This window comes from Haemaphysalis longicornis, unplaced genomic scaffold (assembly GCF_048455015.1).
Source record: "Haemaphysalis longicornis isolate Haplotype H1 unplaced genomic scaffold, Haemaphysalis longicornis Haplotype H1 scaffold_5, whole genome shotgun sequence".
NCBI lineage: Eukaryota > Metazoa > Arthropoda > Arachnida > Ixodida > Ixodidae > Haemaphysalis > Haemaphysalis longicornis.
Genome location: NW_027526385.1, coordinates 217,375,471 through 217,394,665, shown reverse-complemented (window position 1 = coordinate 217,394,665; position 19,195 = coordinate 217,375,471).

Below are 19,195 nucleotides of genomic sequence, written 5' to 3'. Positions count from 1 at the left end.
GCTCCGTCGTCCGTCCTGGATGACGACCTTGCAGACTTCGTACAAACTTCATGCGGCATGGTCGTCGGGTTGACTGTCGGGTCCTAAGGAAATTCAAGTACCGGATATATCTCTTCAGGTGTATACAGGTCCTTCGACATGTGGCTTTCCCTTGATTCCTTCCTTTTAGTCTCACATTGTACTGGATCACACGTTTCGGTTGAGCCCTATTTGTGCTACTTGTACGTGCCTGTCGTAGGGTTGTCCGGCTTCGCCATTTTCGCCGTCGTTGTTTTGGCATCGGGGTTATAAAGTCTTCACGTTTTGTTCTATTCAATAAAATCCCCACCAAAGTCGTGTTTCCGTGATGGCAACATATAATTGAACGATCGACAGGTGCGCCTGCAACTGCGTCAAACTGTCGATGTTTCTGCAGTGTTCTTTGGTTCACCTTCGGGGTTCCATGAAGTCGTTCGTTGTGCGGTGCACACTTTTTAATCTCTTCAAAATCCTGCGCAGAAGACTTCTTTTTTGGTACCTCCAATGTAGTGTCGTCGCTTCTATCCCTCTTTATATTCATTGGAGGTAATGACACAGGTTCATCGCTTGCAGTGTCAACTGTGAAAAAAGTTCTTGTAAGTTCGTCTGAGCAAGCCTTAGGAGCCTCTGCCTGCACTTTGTCACTTGAGGCATTATGTTGTACTTTGAAAGTACCAGCTCGTTCGGTGACATGGGGCTCCTGACGATCGTCCTTCGGAGGTGCCGCCAAATCGCTGTTTTCGTTAGGACGGCCACTGTTCTTTAGTGCTGACTCTTTCATCTTTATGGTGCTGTCGTCTTGTTCGGAGGCTATTGCTACAGTGTCATTGCTAGGATATTTTTGTAATTCCGGGAACAATCGTTCCATTCTAAATTTTGTCAGCAGGATGGAATCTTCGAATTCGATTGATGCTTCACATTCTTTCTCTAAATCATCCAATTCGACAAGCTCTTCAATTTCACCGTCCAGTTTCTACAGCATTTTATATTTTTCTAATAAACTTTTTTTCAGCAAAATTAGCTCACCGATTGATGATGTCTCGTCAGTAATGCGGGACTTTATGTCGTCGATCAGTGCTTTGATGTCCTGTCGGATTACGCTTCTTCTTTGGCAAAGGTTTTGCAGGTCCATTCTCGACGTCGTTAATGTCTAGGTAGTCGTCGAGAAGGATCACGCTCGGTGGAATGTCGAAGCCGTTGTCGTTGTCTTTCAGTGGTCTCCGCGAGACGTCCGTCAAGAATCGGTAAAATGGTTGAGGGGGTGGGATTCGGTACATGCACGTTTGGCGCGTCCTCAATTCCTTAAGTTTTCTTGTGGACGCTTGCGGTCAATGGTCAGCGGTGACAGTTCAGTCCCATCGTTGCGGTCACTCACGTCATCGTTGTGGGGCAGTGCGCACTCAGGTCTTCAACTGTGTTATCCTTTGATCCTGGTCACGGCACCATTTTGTTGAAAACCAGGAGGCAGACGCGGTAAAACTAGCACCGGTTTATTAAGACTTTAGAGCGGGCGATTCGGTCGAGGAAGAAGCTAGCACGAGTCTCGCCCCTCGTGAGGCAGTCGCTTGTCCCTTCTTCCTTCTCGTCGTCTTGTTATGGTCTCAAACATCGCTTTTTGTAACAGTGTATGTAATGATGTCTGCACCTGGAGCTGAAGGTTAACAAGTACAGAGTGCAATCTTCAGCTTATGAAGTAAAAAAGAAGTGTTATACCATGAAGTTGACTTATTTCTACCTCGCAAAGACTCTTCTCGCAGGATGTTTTGTGTTTTTAGAAAGTGTTGGTGCAGTGGGATTAACTTGGCACATTTTGAAAGTGTTTTGCGAGTGTGTTAGCCTGCTCTTCGAGTGTGTCTCCTGTTGTACTGACCAAGGGCAGGCTATGTGTATGGTGTCCTTTACGATTAAGTATCCTTGTCCATACCTTGTGCCTGTCTGTGCATGAGGTAATGCATGTAAGGAAGGTGCGCCAACTCTCATTTTCCCTCATGGCGCACACGCTTAGCAATTGCCTTCGCCCTTTTAAATGATACAAGGTTATTGGATGTTGGCTACCGACGGAGGATACCCCACGCCTTATTCTGGGCCTTCCGCGCTCGCCCACAGTCCTCATTCCACCACAGCCTCCTCTGGTTGTGCGGGGGTAACCGGAAGCATGAGGAATGGACTGTTCGGTGGCGTCGAGGACGTGCGCCGTGATTAGGTGGGCAGCTTCCTCCACGAGATGTTTTACGGATGAGTGGTGTAGTTTATATGTTTCTGTGAATGTACTCCGGTTTGATTTTTGTTCATTAAACCTGTTATGGGAAGATGCACTTCTTGGGCGTGTGCCTATATACGTTATTAAAGTGGAGATGTGGTCACTACCATATCCTCGTTAGACCGGCTACCAAACTGCCGCGTGTAGTAGACAAAAACGGGTGCATGAGCCCATTACACCCAGGAAATTACAACAAAAAAGTTTTATTGATCTAAAATGTGGCATTGTCCTACCATGGCATGTGCAATATATTGCACTCTGGGATTCAGTGCGCGAAAAAAAAGAAAATCACATATTGCGCGTAATAAAATAAGACAGTACTCCAGCTAGAAATTCTAGCTATGAAACTGCTTGAACAATTTCTTGAGGAAGGAAAACAAAGGAGAACGTCGCAGCGAGGGCAGTGAAACTTCGTGCATTCAGAGCATCCGGGGTTACAGCTCCTTGATGGTGACCTTGCTTCAGAAAGCTCTGGCATGTGTCTGGCACCCGCTGCCCTGAAAGAGATAGGAAGCAATGTTGCGGTCGTGTTAGAAGAGGAAGCATCTGGCAGTGGTGTTTGCAGAACAGTTGTGTCCTCTTTGTCTTGTGACAAGTCGACATCCGATGTGTCCTGAGAAGCAATGGTTTACAATATTGCCACGGCAGGTTTCAGCTGCAGCCCTAGCACACTCCAGAAAATTGGATATTGATAACGTTGCAATAAAAACCAAAAAAAGCATATTTCGCAGACATAAATATGATTTTACTGCCTGGTCATTGTAACAGTACATACGGCACACACACGCGAAAATGGCTAATGCAATGTACCTCGATCCCAGGGTGCAATAAATTCTACACAAAAGAAATCAGCACAACAAAAAAAATACATGTTTGCGGGAAATAAAATTGATTCTAGATTATTCCTACACATTCAACAATCTATTCAACACAAATCTCAAACAATACCGTAAAGCGGTAAGAAAATAGGTAAGAAAAATAGAAATCTGACTTGGACGGGTCAAGTAGAACGACTTCACGAGAACGGAGGCGATCTTCCAAATTGCGCGCAAAAAGAACCGCGCAGTCGACTAATAACCCTCTGTGCTAGATGGCAGCACATGTCTGTACAATTTTTTGCACAGGCGGTATTTTCTTCTACGGCTGTTGGAAAACTTCCAGAGCACTAAGAACGAGTGGGCAATGTATTGTACATTGGGCTCAAGATGTTGTCGGTCCATGCCCACGCCCCACTCATTGTATAGAACGAGAACTGCGGATCCAAAAGCCAAGTCAAGATGTGGGTATGTATTGTGTCCTAAGGTATGGTAAGTGGGCTGTTTTTTTGTTGGAAAGGCATGCTCCAGAGCACGTAAGGAACTTATCCATCAGGCGACCTCTGGCATCCTCTCTGGTGGAGCCGCAAAGGGATTTGTGTGCTTTAAGGTTGACTTTCAGGATGTATGGTTCGGGTGGATGGTGAACCAGTGCCTCGAGATCAGAGGACAATGGTGCAAAATCATGAGATGTAAATGCAGCATACCGTTATCAACATACTGAATATGATCGGAGGCATCGCTCCAGCCTCAAAGACTGCGTTTAGAAGATAGGGTGGCATGCCAATGATTTCTGGGCGACAATAGCCACACCCCCTGAAGAGTGTGATGCCAACGCTATACTTTCTGAATTCTATGTACCTTTTTAAGAAAGTTGTTTGTTTGGAATTGAGGTGTCTTTCTTGGAGACACAAGACACTTGGCTGATTGATATGCAGCATCTCATACACATCGTCAAGATTTTCAGAGGCCTCAGAAGTTCCATTGAATGATGTTTTGTGTTCCTATTATTTACATTTAGGAATGAACGGAATTTGTGTGAGCGTTCATTTGTCGTCTTCTGGGGCTGTTACTCTGGGATAGGCTTCTTGGGCATTTTTGTATGCTTGGCCGTCGGCGGCCGCTTCTTGTTCTGCGTTGCAGGCAGGAACGATCCAACGTCCGTCGCCTCGTCAGATGTCAGAGGGGTGCTCGACGTGACAGGCCCCCTCAACATGAACCCCCTTCGGTGACCCTTCGTTTGACCCGCCACCGCCGAGGGCGTCTGGGGCACCAGAAGTGGCACGGCTGGTGCTGTGTCGGTGGGAGCCGATGCGTGGCCCCGGTGTCCATCTCACCAGCACCTCTCAACCTACTGGAGTAAGGGTAGGTAGCGGCGGTAGCGGAACCGGTCCTGACAAAGGCAGTTTACCCTACAACCGCTGCTGCCTCAGAAAGCGGCGTTTTGGCGGGTTGGGCTTCATGAGGCAACCGAGCGGGTGTGGAGGAGGGACCAGTTCCGACTCGCTGATCTGGAAGCCTGTGGAAACCAGACGCTGCTCCGTCCCCCAGGATCTGCTTCGGCGTACCTCCCTAGGGGGAAGGAGAAGAACCTCTTTCGCGCCTCTGGAACGGAGGTGTTCTCAGTTACCTTGATGTGTATGACCTTTTTCTCAATTTGAAATTTTTCACATTTGCGGGAGTATGCAGCATGCGGCCCCCCGCAGTTTACACCAGTGAGGTTGCGGATGGCAGTTGCTGCTCGGATGATCATGCACCGCGTATTTTGCAGAGGCCGTTCGGCCACGGCAAGAGTTGGTACCGCGCCCGAACCGCTGGCCCTTAATACAGCGCCGCGGGTTCGGGATGTAGGGACTTATTCAGCACCGGATAAAACCTGCATTTATATGTTGTGGATGTTTTGCCCAGTCAAAGGTCAAGACTGCGCTTGGTGGGAATGTCCTTGTCTTCTCTGCGGATGGTGATGCATCTCACTGCAGTGACGCCCTGATCTTTCAAGCCGGTAAGGAGATACGCATCCGTTTCGTGCAGAAGATCTGAATCGGGTATCACACCCTGCATGAAGTTCAGGCTCCAATGGGGGTGCGACCCTGATGTCTAGATCAGAAAGTATAGTTTGAGCTAGAAGCTTTGTGGACTGCTTATTGTGAATTATTTCGATGATTAGTTCACCGGAACATTGTTTTTGCCTGATGCGATTTTCCTATTATGGCTTTAAAATATTTTGCAATCTAGAAGACTGACTGAGATGCAAGAGGGTGGGATGGAATTATGGACTACATAACAAGAAATCGATGGTAATTATCCGGTTCAGAAAATAAAGATTGCAATAAACGAAAAGATACTTCGCTCTGGCTACTCTTCAGGGACGGATCATGACGGTAGGGTTTAGAAAATATCGTATAGCACAGAATAGAGGCAGGCAGACGGGGTACTTTATTTGTCAGCCCTATCCTTTTAGCTGAAGAGGCGCCGGATGTTCCCACCTGGTTAACAGACAGGGAGAAGTGAATCAGTGTTTCGAGTGTGTCTGCATGTAATTGTTGCATCATTGTGTATGAAATCTTTTCTGGACCTTAAGTTTAAGGTTTAAAAGTACCGAGTGCAGCCTTCCGCTCATTAAGTGAAAAGGGGGTGCTCTAAGATGAGTTTGACATATTGCTGTCTCGCAAAGACTTCTCAAAATATATTTCGTGTTTTATGATACTGTTAGTGTAGTGTGCTGAGCTGAACACGTGTTGAAGTGTTGTGCAAGTGTGTTATCCTGGTCTTAAAGTGTGTTCCCTTTTGTACTAGCCAGGGGCTGGCTACGTCTGTCGTCCTTTCACTTTTCGTATTCGTCTCCAGAATTTGTGTGTGTCTGTCTATGAATTGACAAAAGTGAGGAAGGTTCGCCAACTCTCCCTCTTCGCCTCACGATGCACTCGCTTCCAAACAGCCTTGGCCAATTTAAAAGAAATTAAAATTTTTGACGTGGGGTAACAACGATGGATTCCGCACGCTTTGTTCGGACCCTCTCGTGCACGCCTACAGTCCTCATTCCACCAGGGACTCCTTGGCTTGCACAGGGCACCGGAGGCCTCTTCAGCACCTCTGAGGAGGTGATGTTCATTATCTTTTCTACAGCGAAGTAGTATACCTTTCGTTGGTGGAAAAATGTCGTGATGTAAACTGACAACGCACTGCAGGAAAGCCAACGTTCACTGGCGTTGTTTAACCATCAAAAATTCCTGATTGATGAGGAGGGGGAACATTTAGAAGGAGAGCACGCGTTGGCGCATATTCATCGAGTGATTAGTGAGAAGTTTAGGATAATAGTGGTAGGGAAACCTGCACCGATAACATCAGCGCCACAAAAGACTGCGGAAAGGGAAATAGGTTTGAGCAACCTTGATTGGAAAAAAGCAGAGCAAAAGGTTTCCCCTCAGACAGCAGTGGGCCCGGACGGAATACCAATGCAACTGATAAACCTACTTGGACCTAAAAGTAAGGAATCGTTTATGAGGGCAATAGATAAGGTAATAGAAACCAAACAAGTACCAGAGGACTGGTTAGAAAGTAGGATGAATTTAATATATAAAGGCACAGGAGACAAAGCCAGTATTGAGTCATACAGACCACTCACAGTAACGTCAGTGGTGTATAGATTCGTAATGCAGGCGATAAAATCAGAAATTCAAGCATGGATGGAAGAAAATGAAATACTTGGGGAACTGCAGAATGAATTTAGACAAGACAGGCGACTGGATGACAATCTGTTCGTGATAACGCAATGCATTGAAATTGCGAAAGCACAGAATAGACCACTATGGATTACGTTCTTGGACATTAAAGGGGCATATGACAACGTAAACAGAGAACGGCTGTGGAGAATGTTGAAACTCCAGGGATTAGATGACGAGTTAGTACAGTTCCTTATAGCAATCTATAAAGACAATAGAGGGCACCTTACTTGGGAAGGACAGAAATGCGCCCGGCAGGTCAACATCCATCGGGGACTGAAACAGGGATGCCCTTTGAGCCCAATACTGTTCATGCTTTACATGGCAGGGTTAGAAAAGAAACTGGAAGAAAGTCAAGTAGGGTTTAGCCTAACCCATATGCTGCAAGGCGAAGTGGTACAACAGCATATTCCGGCAATGTTATACGCAGACGACATTGTTCTTTTAGCTGATAACCAAGCCGATATGCAGCGGCTAATAAATATTTGCGGCCAGCAAGCCACTGACCTCGGGTTAAATTTCGGTGCAGAAAAATCAGGAATAATGGTTTTCAATGACGCTACCACCGACGTAGTGTCTATCCAGCAAGGCGAATTACCTAGAGTTAAGGAATATAAATATTTGGGAGTGTGGATAAACAAAGGGGATAGCTACTTAAGTACTCACGAGGAGCAACTTAAGGTTAAGGGAAAGCGAAACGCAGCTATAATGAAGCATAGAGCTCTGTGGGGGTATAACAAATATGAAGTAGTAAGAGGAATGTGAAAAGGAGTAATGGTTCCGGGTCTCACGTTTTTGAATGCTGTACTCTGCTTAAAATCAGACGTTCTATCACGCCTTGAAGTAAACCAGAGAACGGTAGGACGTCTGGCCTTAGGCGCGCATGGAAAAACAACTAACGAAGCAGTTCAGGGAGATATGGGCTGGGCGTCGTTTGAAATTAGAGAAGCTCAGAGTAAAATATGCTTTGAGATGAGGTTGAGGGCAATGGATCAACGAAGGTGGGCAGCTAAGGTTTTTAGGTACCTATACTTGAAAAGCGTGGACACGCAGTGGTTAAGAAAGACTAGAAGGCTAACGATGAAATACGGAAATAACAGTGGGGAATCCAAAACAGCCAAGGTAACCAAAAAAGAGGCAAGGCAGATTGAAACGAATAAATGGAGGGAAAAAATGGAAGCCAAAACGTCGTTAGAGATGTACAGGGCTGAGAAGATGAACATCAGAAAGGAAAATTTCTACGATAATTCCCAGGGCAGTCCTTTGCTTTTTGAGGCTAGAGCAGGTTGCCTGCGAAATAAGAGTTTTGTGGGGAAGTATTCACAAAATGATGGGGTATGCGTGGTCTGCGGAAAAGAAACAGAAACTATGCGGCACATCGTGCTAGAATGTGAGGGTATCCATCCAAATCTACATGAAGGGAATATTGGGCTGTCAGAAGCCCTAGGATTTAAAGGTATCACAGAGGAAGTTAACTTCAAGGCTGTCGAGGGGACGAAAAGAAGATTAGAATGCTGGTGGACGAAAAGCAGAGAGGGGAATATTGCCTAGGACAGTTACCACTTGTAACAGAAAAAAAAATATTTTGTGCCTAATAAGCTTTTTGTGCCTGCCCTAAGCAGCGCTAGTATTGAACCAAAAGTGTAAAACATAGGTATATTAGTCTTTTTTGGTAAGATGACATGTCATCACCCCGATACAAAGGGGAAACCAATAGAAATCATCATCATCATCATCATCGGTGATGATAGTGGGTGGATTGAAGAAAAAAATGGTTCCCGTGTTCTGATTCGAGCTGGGTCTCTCGCTATATTTACCCAACGTCAATACGATTGCGCCAGTCCGACACCGTCGAAGCAGTTCGGATTAGGAGAGGGGTACATGGACGTACTAAGTAATATCGCGTAAACATACACCCCTGAGTCCTACGATGACGATGCTTTAAAATTCGTTTCAGTAGAATCAAACCGTATATGATGGATTATAAAATCTTGTCAACAATTGGCCAACCCTCGCACGCTTTCCCAGTAAAGGGTAGTTTGCAGCTCCATTCGAAACAGCGTTTAGCGTCATTCGAAACTCTCGTGTGTATAAAACCCCATAATGGCTTATAACCGCAACCTTATAAACCGCATACTGGTTTATAACCGCGCCTGCGGCAATAGGAGCACGTTCCTTCACCCCGCGTGTGTTCACCGGTTGCATGAGAAGGTAGCAAAAATTGTTACAAAACCATTCACGGTCTACCATAGCGACCACAAAGCGATTATCACCAAATTTACTTTAAAGTAATAATAAAACATGCCCCCAATGAACACGTGCGTGTTTGATACAGATTCGCTTGACATTCGTGTTTGCCAGGCGGGATGGCGGCCATTTTTTTCTAGTTGAAATTTTACGCACTTGCGAGCGCATGCTGCATGCATCTCACCCCTCTTCCCCCCATAAGTTCACAGAAGTGAGGGTGTCGGATGGGCATTTGTCGCTCGGATGATAGTGTGCCATGCGTTTTCAACAGTTCGTTTGACCGCGACAAGACTTTGTACCGTACCCGAACCGCTGGCACTGAAAACAGCGCTAAGGGTTCGGGATGTAGAGACGTATTAAGACCCGATAAAACCTACATTTATATGTCGTGGAATTGCTGAGCGTCAGAGGTCAAGATTATCTGCTTTGTCGGAATCTACTTGCCGCCTCTGCGGATGGTGATGCGTCTCACGGAAGCGACGTCCTGATCCTTCAAGCCCGCAATGAGATCCGCATTGGTTTCCTTCAGAAGATCCGTCTCGGATATCACACCCTGCGAGCTGTTGAGGATCCGATGGGGTGTGCCCCTGATGTCGAGATCAGCCAGCAAGTCTAATCTAGAAGCTTTGTCGACTGCTGCTTGCCACTGACCTCAATGAGAAGTTCCCCAGTCCTTCGTTTTTTCCCCTATATGGTTTTCCCAATATGGCATCAAGATAATTGTGATCAAGACGACCGACTGCGATGTAAGAGGTTTGGCTCTACTGAGTGATTCCATGACAGGAAATGCGGAGTAATTATCCGGTTCAAGGAATGTTACTGCTGGCAATGGGGGAAAACATCTATTGGTGCCGCTCCTTTTCAGGGACCGATGAGGTTGGGGGGTTGAAAATACCATACAACATAGTATAAAAGCAGGGAGACGGTTGTTCGTTCTTTGTTAACCTTACAGTGATAGCTGAAGAGGTCCCGGAGGCACTCCGAGTCTATCCGCCGGAGCTTCTCCTGAGCTCCCAAGTCGGCCGCTTGAGGTTTTCATCCTTCACCTCAAAACACATCGTCACGGTTGATAGCAAGTTATGTATGGGGGCTAGGGGTCAGCGGTGTCGCCAACACCGTCACCAAGATTACTCAAGGTACCCCATGCGGGGTGATATCCAGAGGAGCAGCTTTTTTACGATGAATTAGAATATACACTATAACATAGCACAAAGCAGTTGCATTTTCAACACTGGAATGGGAGAGTGACATAAACCCGTAGTGTAGCCAAAACTTCCCAAACTTCCTTACAAAGTTAGAAAATCGTTCAGATAGTTCACCTTCCCCAATATTGTTCAATGGAGCGAAATTGAATTCGGTGTCAACTACACCACACGTCAGCAGCACGTCAACACGTGGAGTAGATAAACGAATTGATGATGGCGCAGACTGTTGACGCTGCGACAAAATCGATTAGCCAGTCACGCGTTCCGATGAAACTAATGGAGACCCTGGTGGATCCACGACTATATGTGAGTGCCCGGGGTCCAGCAATAGGGTGGGGTTATATTCGTCGGTACCTGACGTAAACTATTCTCATCTGCTTTAAAAGGGCAAAGGCATTTTGAAAGCGTGGTTGCCGTAATGCAAGATGGAAGAGTTGGCCGGCCTTTCCGGCATTCATAAACTAATACACGAACAGTGTATATTCTAGGCACTAATATGTAAACCAACAAACACAAAAATCACATATCCTGGCCTTTGCCAGCCATATACGGGACGCACTCATAGACCTGGCGAACACACCTGTACAACACTTTCAAAACGTGCCCTCTTCTGCACACTACAAAACCACTTTCATGATATACAAAACCTTCGAAAAAAGTCTTTGCGTGATAAGAATAAGTCAAACACTACCTCCAATGAGGTCATGCGGGTAATGACACCTGAAATTTGCACAACTGGGCGAGGTCCTCAAAATGTCTTTCGCGAAAATACGTTTTAGAGGCACTGCCATGAGAGACAAGAACCTGAAAAAAGCGAGTTCAAAGCAACGATGGTTGAGTGAGTTTCAAATGTATTTTTTAAGCACTGCAACCCTTTCATGTTTGTGCAGGCATCGAAAACCTGAACTTACTCAATGGCCGGCATCAAATGGGTAATGTAAGAAATTTTTTGAGCCGCTTCATATATGGAGAGGTTGGTAGTGTGGATGCAGCCGCCAATGCAAGCACCCTGGATAATCTCTCACTTATTCCCAAACATGTACTTAAAGGGGTCCTGAAATACCTTCCGCTGATGCATGGGTGTACATGTAACCAAATAGGACAATGTATTAGCAATCTCCTCCTGCAAGAATTTTGTTAAAGCGAGGAGTATTAGCTGAAAAATCATAAATCAAAAATCGCGCATTATCGTCGCGCCGCGTTTCCTCCTCCTTTCAACTTACCCTCCGCTGTTGACGCCGCGCCAGCCTTCCATCCCGTGATGCTGCGCTCCTCGGTGGTGACGTACTTCCGCTATCGTGCTGCTCATACTGCCGTCTGCTACGGGAAAGCTTTGTTGACACCTTGAATCCCTCACTCCGCTGAAGGCTGGAAAAGCGAACGAAAAATCTGGCCGCATTTGTACGGCGGCCTGGCCTTGCCCTTTCGCGGTGTGCGTTGCTGCAGGGCAGCACGTGACTTTTAATCGGCAGCGAACTCGCAGCCGCTCGGGGAGGATCATGCGCTCGGTCCCTCATGCCCCTCATGCACCGCGCACTATTTATCCAAAAAGCGCCGTATCAGATGTGGCCCCGCTGGTGGCGGGTGTTATTTTGCGGTGGTTGTAATTCCTGCCGGCGGCATGTGAAAAAGACATTTCAAACCGATACAGAACCCGTGCACAAAACGCTTCAATCATGTGACCAGTTCAGCTTGGGGCGACGCGAGGTGGAGAGCGGCAACGTTGGCAAAGCATGCTCCGGCGTGGCTCTGAGCTTTCTAGCGCTGGAGCGAGCACCGTTTCTTTGACAATCTCAAACATCGGTTGCCTTGGCAACAAGGCACAAACCGCCCCAGAAGTCAGTTACGGTTGCGCGATCCCGGTTCAGCTCGGGGCCCACCTCGCGACATGTGGGCACTGCAGGCGTACCACTCACTCCCATTGGGAAGTGTGAGATGCGTTAGGCATTACAGGAGGCGAGGGCGTGTGTGTTGTGGACGCCTTTGTTTCGCGATGAAATGCGACGTTGTGCTTCAGCGGGTGGATAGTGCTTCCCATGGTCTGGATTATCTTTCTCGAGCGACGTATGACTCAACCTCGCGTGGGGTATGTGCAATGTGCGTGGCTAAAAGCCTTCTCGGCTTGCGCGACTTGCTGTTCGTCGCCGCAACCGCGCGCGAGATGGCAGTCCTTCAACCAGATCGCAATGGACCTTCTATGCTCGTTACTGACGTCACGAGCATCGAAAAAGTGAATTGTCGTAGCAACATACTGAATGACGGGCTACGCAGGGACCGTCGCTCTTTGCATGTGGACGGGTGAAGAAGTCGCCAAAATTTTCATTCCACAAAATCGTTTGACATGAATCCTCTTAAATCCTAATCCCTAACCGCAGAATAGCATTCACTAAAGAGCGTATGCAATGCCTCATGTGCTTGAGCAACACAGATAACCGAAAGACGATGGGTTACTGTCACGTTGTAGTATGGCGCGAAAGAAGTGAGGCAGTTTTAGGCGGACAAAAAACACGTTGGTTTATTCCGAAGCTGTATTTAAAGATGCGAATGGAAAGGGTAAACAGATTACATGTTCACAGAGCATGCGCTATGATACGTTCAGACATCCCGCTTGTCGTGATCGGTCTAATTTTAACTGCCGAAACGTCTTCCTTTCTTTGCAGGAATATTGCAATGTAGCATTACGACGCAACACTCAGTACTACAATCTGCGACATGCGCCGTGAACAAAATGGTTGCCGCCGGTTAGGCGCTCCGGGGGTCTTGTTTTACGCGTGGAACTCGTCAACCATTGGATAGAGGTAGTAATACTGGGGACGGGTTGTTGACCTAGGACATCTTCCTTACCGCCTGACACTTCGTGTGAGGAGCTATCTTCAAAGCTGTTGTGGAAGTCTTCGGTATCAACGAGATGTTCGCAGTAATGTCGCACAACCTTGCCCCCTTTCGGTGGTAACCACGTATGCCGTCCCCGAATCCTTTTGACGATATTTGCCTTTATACCCATAGTGTCTCCTTGAACACAAACTACCGGTCTTTGATGCAATAGCGGAAGGTGTTTTTACGCCGCCAAAATCGGCTGATGCTTGTTTACTAACTGGCACGCTGTTTTGTCGGAATCTGGTGTTTCAGCTTGCAGTCATCGCCCTTCGCGCAGCTCGCCTCGTGAGTGGCCACCTACGCAAGGACTAGCTCTTGTAATCGAGCAAACCGAATAAAAATCATTCTTGCCTACCGGCGTTTTTTAAGTATAGTTTATCAACGTGATCACTTTTTTTGCCAACCCACTTGAGCGGCCCAATCTAGGGCTAGAAATCGTGTGCTTGAAGTCAAAATTTGTTGCGCAGTTCGCAAATTTTCGGCTTGGGAACTCGGGCCCTTCATGTGTACATAATTGGATGCAAATGCCGTACTTAGCAAACATCGCGCTTAATTTCGCAACGATAGGGCAGAGGATGTGTCCTGAGCAACTCTACTTTCGAGTATTTGGACAACGCCTCGTATGTGCATAGCTAGAAGCTGCTTGCGTGTTCAGAGAATCTACACCGACACTCGACCACGCGTGCTCGAGAACAGGTTACATCATGACGAGATCACTTTGATGTTTATAGGCATACTTTCTGCAAACTACGGACTTGTTCACAAAAGCATCAATGTCTGGTTCATTAATAGCCAAACGACGACCAGCTTAGTTCGTGATTTGCACTTGATAAGCTCCATCTGTTCGTCACTAATATTTGCCGTGCCTCTGGCTGCATAGTGTTTATTATGACAACCTTCAAACCATTGAACACCACTCCGTTTACCTAAGTCAATTCATCTGAGAAGTGATTAAGCGGTCCTTCTACCGGCCGGTTATTTCTTAAGGCTTCGATCAATAACTTTATCTAACCATCAGTGCTCGTTTCCTGCGTCAACCGTACTCGATTGGCCACGCTGACAACCGATGCAACGAATCTGATGGCATAACATTCCACGTCTTTGTTGTCTTCGTTACTGTGAGGTCGGCTGACTGGAGCCCGTGCTAGCGTATCTGGAAGCACCAGCTGTTTACCTAGGACAAACTGGAGTTCGAAATCTAATTTCAACAGCCAAAGGAAACCCTGTAGCCGTGGCGGCATTTCGCCAACTGTTTTTTTTTCGGTTATTGCTATCAAATGGTGGTGATTGGTTTGCACGAAAATCTTGCACCCTTACGCGAAATGACAAAACTTTTTGCAACCAAATGCTAAGGCCATCGCTTCATTTTCAAATTGAGAGTACCTTTTCTAGTTATCCATCAGTACTTGCGAGGCATAGGCAACCGGTTCCTCTGTTTCCATGTCCAGGTGTAGATGAGCCGACGCTATGCGGTTTTGGAAAGTGTCCGATTCGATCTTAGTCTCGTTTCTGTGATGCAAAATGGCCAGCTCAGGCTGCCTGCTTACGCACTGACGGAGATCCCCCCTACCTCTTGCATATTTCTCACTACTCTGGAACGATGTATCCTTCTTGAGCATCTTCCGCATCAATTGTGTTTTCTCAGCCAGCTATGGCAAAAAGTTTCCCAAGTAATTAACCACGCGCAACATTCTTTGTACCCCTGGTATGGCTCTGGGTGATGGAATATCAAGTACAGAGATCGCAGCAGCAGGGGTTGGTTGTATTTCCTTGTCCTAGACTAGGTCGCCTAAAAATGCAATTTCCGTCAATTCTATTTCGCACATTGCCGCATTGAACATGAGTCTCGCACTTGCTCTCCTCAGGAGTGCCCTGAGCCTCTCATCATTTTATGCTCTTGTGGGTGCTTATATAAGAATATCCTCAACATTTACACATACCCCAGGCATCGGGTCAGAAATCTGGCCTATGATCTTCTGAAAGACCTCCGACGCAGAAGCGATAGCCTGCGGTAGAGTCAAAAGCAGTAACCCCTGAGAGATGTCATAAATTTGTATACTATGGCAGATTCGTCATCGAGTGTTATTTGGTGGAAAGCGGAATATTATCGAAGTGCGAAAAATATTTCGCTCCCGTGATTATAATTGGATGTCTTGTCGTCGCGTCACCTCGTAGTGTTTACGCTTTAAGCACTCGTTTATTTTCGCGGTGTCCATGCCTATTCTAAGCTCGGTATTCTTTTTCCTTTTAATCACCAAAGGACTCACCCAATCTGTTGGCTCCTCTTTACAGGCGATGATGCCTGCCTTCGTGAATCGGTCGAGTTCCAGTGGGAGTGAATTTTCAAAGGAACTACGCAATCACCCACCCGTTTTAAGGACAGGTACGGCAATTATCTTGCATGAAATAGATGCACCTCTTGCAGCAAAACTCGAGGGAACCCCTTCAGCCCCTAACCGGCAGTGGTTGATGTTAAGGCTTTAAGCGAACGTTTGAAGAACCCCAATGTCTCACCGGCGTGATATTCTATAATGGGCCGGCGTCCATTTCCTACAACAAAAAATGTCTACTTCTGCTGACTTGTCTCTAATGGCAGCCATGGTTGTTCTAAGTCCGAAATCCTTAATATTGCCCCGGTCGTACAAACGCAGTAAGAAGCTGCTAGCTCTCAGTTGCATGCTTGGTTGGAAGCACTGATACATACAGTACGGGAGAAGATTCGCGACAGCGTCCATGTCCAACTTTGAGCTGAAGTACTTAGTTTGCCACATGTGCGTTGACCACCCAGTCACGTTCGTGTATAGCCCTCTGACAGAGACATCGAGGATGCCAAAAAATCTTCATCACTGCCTCTCATTTCGGCGTTGAGTGGTGGTCTTGCAACGAATTGGAGAATGATTTCTATAGCCACATTGCAGGCAGGTTAGACCAACTACTGGTATCTCCGTGCTGCGTGCTTTCCCCTCGACTACCACACGTGAACCATGCGGACGCCTCGATGTCTTGATGTCGCGGCGTACTCGTGATTTTGTTTCGTTTCTTTTTCCTTGTGAGTAACGCGAGGTTTGGGAATCGATTTTGTTTTATTGGCGCCGACTTGCCGTTCCAATTCCAAAAAGTAATTTTGGGTAGCCGATAGCTCAGCTGCCTAGCGCATATATTCCACTTTCACCAGAGTCGGGGTGTTGTCGCGTAGAAGCTTTTCCCAATTTTTTCCGCTGTTTGTTCCGAAAACAATTTGGTTGGCTATCGTCGATTACATCAATGTGGAGAAATTGCATTATTTACGGCTGCGCGTAAATCCCTTATAAATTCTTCCCATGGCTTACCTGGTGCCTGCACTCGTTGATCAAACCGGTAGGAATTGTGCCGCTCGTTCAGCTGCGACCGCACTACTCGTCAGATTTTTTCATGATTGTTTCATAATTCTCGCGGTGTTCGCCTGCGTTGAAGAAGAAATTGTATACTTCTAAACCCTCGTCACCGGCCATGCTGAGTAGAGGAGTGGTATTTGTGAGTGCTTAGGGCGGCTTCCATTGCCGCGCAGATGCGAGTAGAAACAGTTAGAAGTTCTGTTTGTAGAGGAGCCAAATTTTTCCCTTGTCGCCGGCCAGCTGCAAGTGCTCTGGAGGCTTCAGCAATTCCATGCCGTTTCTTCGGATGCGTTGGCTGCTTGTACCACGTGAGCACGTCTGACACCATGTATCGCCGCACAGTTCCAAGACATGAGCGAGCGAGCTTCAAGTGGGAAAGGAACAAGTTCGTTTATTCCAAAGCATTATTCCAAAGCAAAGATGTTCGCAGAGGGTGGGCGATAATAAGTTCAGATATGGCTCATGCCGTGATCCGTCATGATTAGACCACTGATGCACCGTACCATGCAGAGCCGAACGGACGAACCGAATGCCTGAACAAGACGTTTTTGGATATGCTATTTATGTACGTCAGCGTTGAACATAAGACGTGTGATAAATACTCACGTATCGTATTGTTTACGTACAACGCAGCAGTTTAGAAAACTATGCAGATTACACCATTCGAGCTTGTTTACGGAAGCCTGCTGACTACGGCGCTTCGCGCCATAATTCTGCAAGGACAATTCGACGACCTCAAAACCGACGTGGAAGGATACCTTAAGCATGCTGATTACGACTTTCAGGTTGCTTAAGTTCGTACAAAGGACCAGCCGCCAGCGGTAGCTGGACGCTACAACCTCCCAGGTCTAGACGACGAGTACCACCAGGGAATATTATGTCTATTTGTACTCCCGTCTGAAGACGCCGACTCAGTGAGAACCTTCTCCGACGAGTATTTCGGACACTACCGGATTCTACGACGCTTTTGCAAACATACCTACGAGATGACCGGCGACAGTCGCTTTGGCGCTTCATGATGGCACATGCGGCCCGAAGTCGGTCACGTGGTTCGCCTCAAAACCTTACTACGCGAGATCACGAACTAATCGCCACCGCTCACACCTCTTTTGCAAATATTCTCCCCCTCGCCTGCAGCGATGACCCTCTGCAAAGCTGCGCACTCGGCAGCTATCAGCGGTAGTGCTCTTATGAGATGATTCCGGGAAATATGCACATGTACAGATGGGCGCGAAATAAATGCACTGACGATTACTTACTACACTCCCTAATATAAAATTAGTGCGCAGTGTAAGCTGCAGTCTTCTCGTTGACGGCACATTTGTGCTCCGTCGCAGGTAGTGTTCGCGTGATCAGCAAACGCACAGCGGCATGCGCTACTCTGCTGCTACCTTGCAGTGCGCCGCCGCCGCCGGCTAGCATATTGCCAATCGTGTTTGAGCCTCCAGTGCAAACGTCTCGCGGTTCGGCTTAGCCCCACACAAGAGAGCAGCGAGCATTTGTTGCATATAGTGTTTGAACTTCGTGCGCAAACGTCACGTGGTTGGGATCAGCGTAGAATGGAACAGCGTCTGGGGAAAATGTCAGGGGGAGGGCGCTCCTTGTTAGTGACGCATGAGACGTGTGAGGGAAAGGCAGTGGGAGGGACCACGCCGTAGAAGCGCTTGTCGTACTCCACCTCACCCTTCGCTAGACGTTCCTCTCCGTTTTCTTTCTTTCGTCACTGCTGCGTTCGCTTACTCGGTTATGCCGTCATAAACAGACGCTGCTCTCACGAAGCTCAGGTAACGGCTGCCAGAGGGCTGCACATAGAACGTCCGAAACACGCTGTCGTTGTTTCTTCTCAAATTCTACTTCGCCAAGTAGCTGCGAATTCCTCCCTGTAGAAGAGAAACTTACGCAGTTGGAATCCCGGCTTGAGAACACATTTCATTTTCAGTTGGGAAGGCCTTCTGAGCGGCATTTTCACCAGTGTGTTTCACGCCTATATATGTGCCATTATCGGTTGCCGGTTTATGCGTGCATGGTTCGCCGTAGAAAAAGGGGCACGTGCAAGCACAGGCAGGTTTCATGCAACAAACGATGAAATGCTGGTTATGCTGGCGGGAAATTTGGATGTCGGAATTGCATGGCCTAATGCGGTTTGTCGGCTGTCCTCCCTAATTGAGTGGTTTGGGACCGAGTTGATGTTTTACAGACATCTTACATAAAGAGTAACATGTATACGAGCGGAAGAAAAACGGACAGCCTTATGTTTCTGGGGCGAGAACAGAGCTCAATGCCTTCCTGGTCCTAAATAGTTATGGAATGGATCCAGGCCGTTTGTCGGGAAGAAGAAGAGCAAGAATTGAAGCATTGACCCGAACACAATAAGAATAAGCCAAAGAACAAGCGAAAGCTGCTGGCATTGCCGTTACCCCATCATGATCAGCTCGTCGAGTAGTGGCGAATTTATCCCGTATCAACCGCAATTTGTCCGCTTGGAACGCAGATGGGAGGCAAAATCACGTTCTCCCAGGGCTTTCAAAGGTTTGTAGAGCAGGATAGTGGAAGGGAGGAGAAGGGCGGGCACGCGCAGCTATAGGGTTTATGCCCGTACTCATGGATGGCCTGTCCGTTAAGCTTGAGCGAGGCTTAAACCAGGACGTACAACGCCTAATAGAAGCCTTCCGGAGTC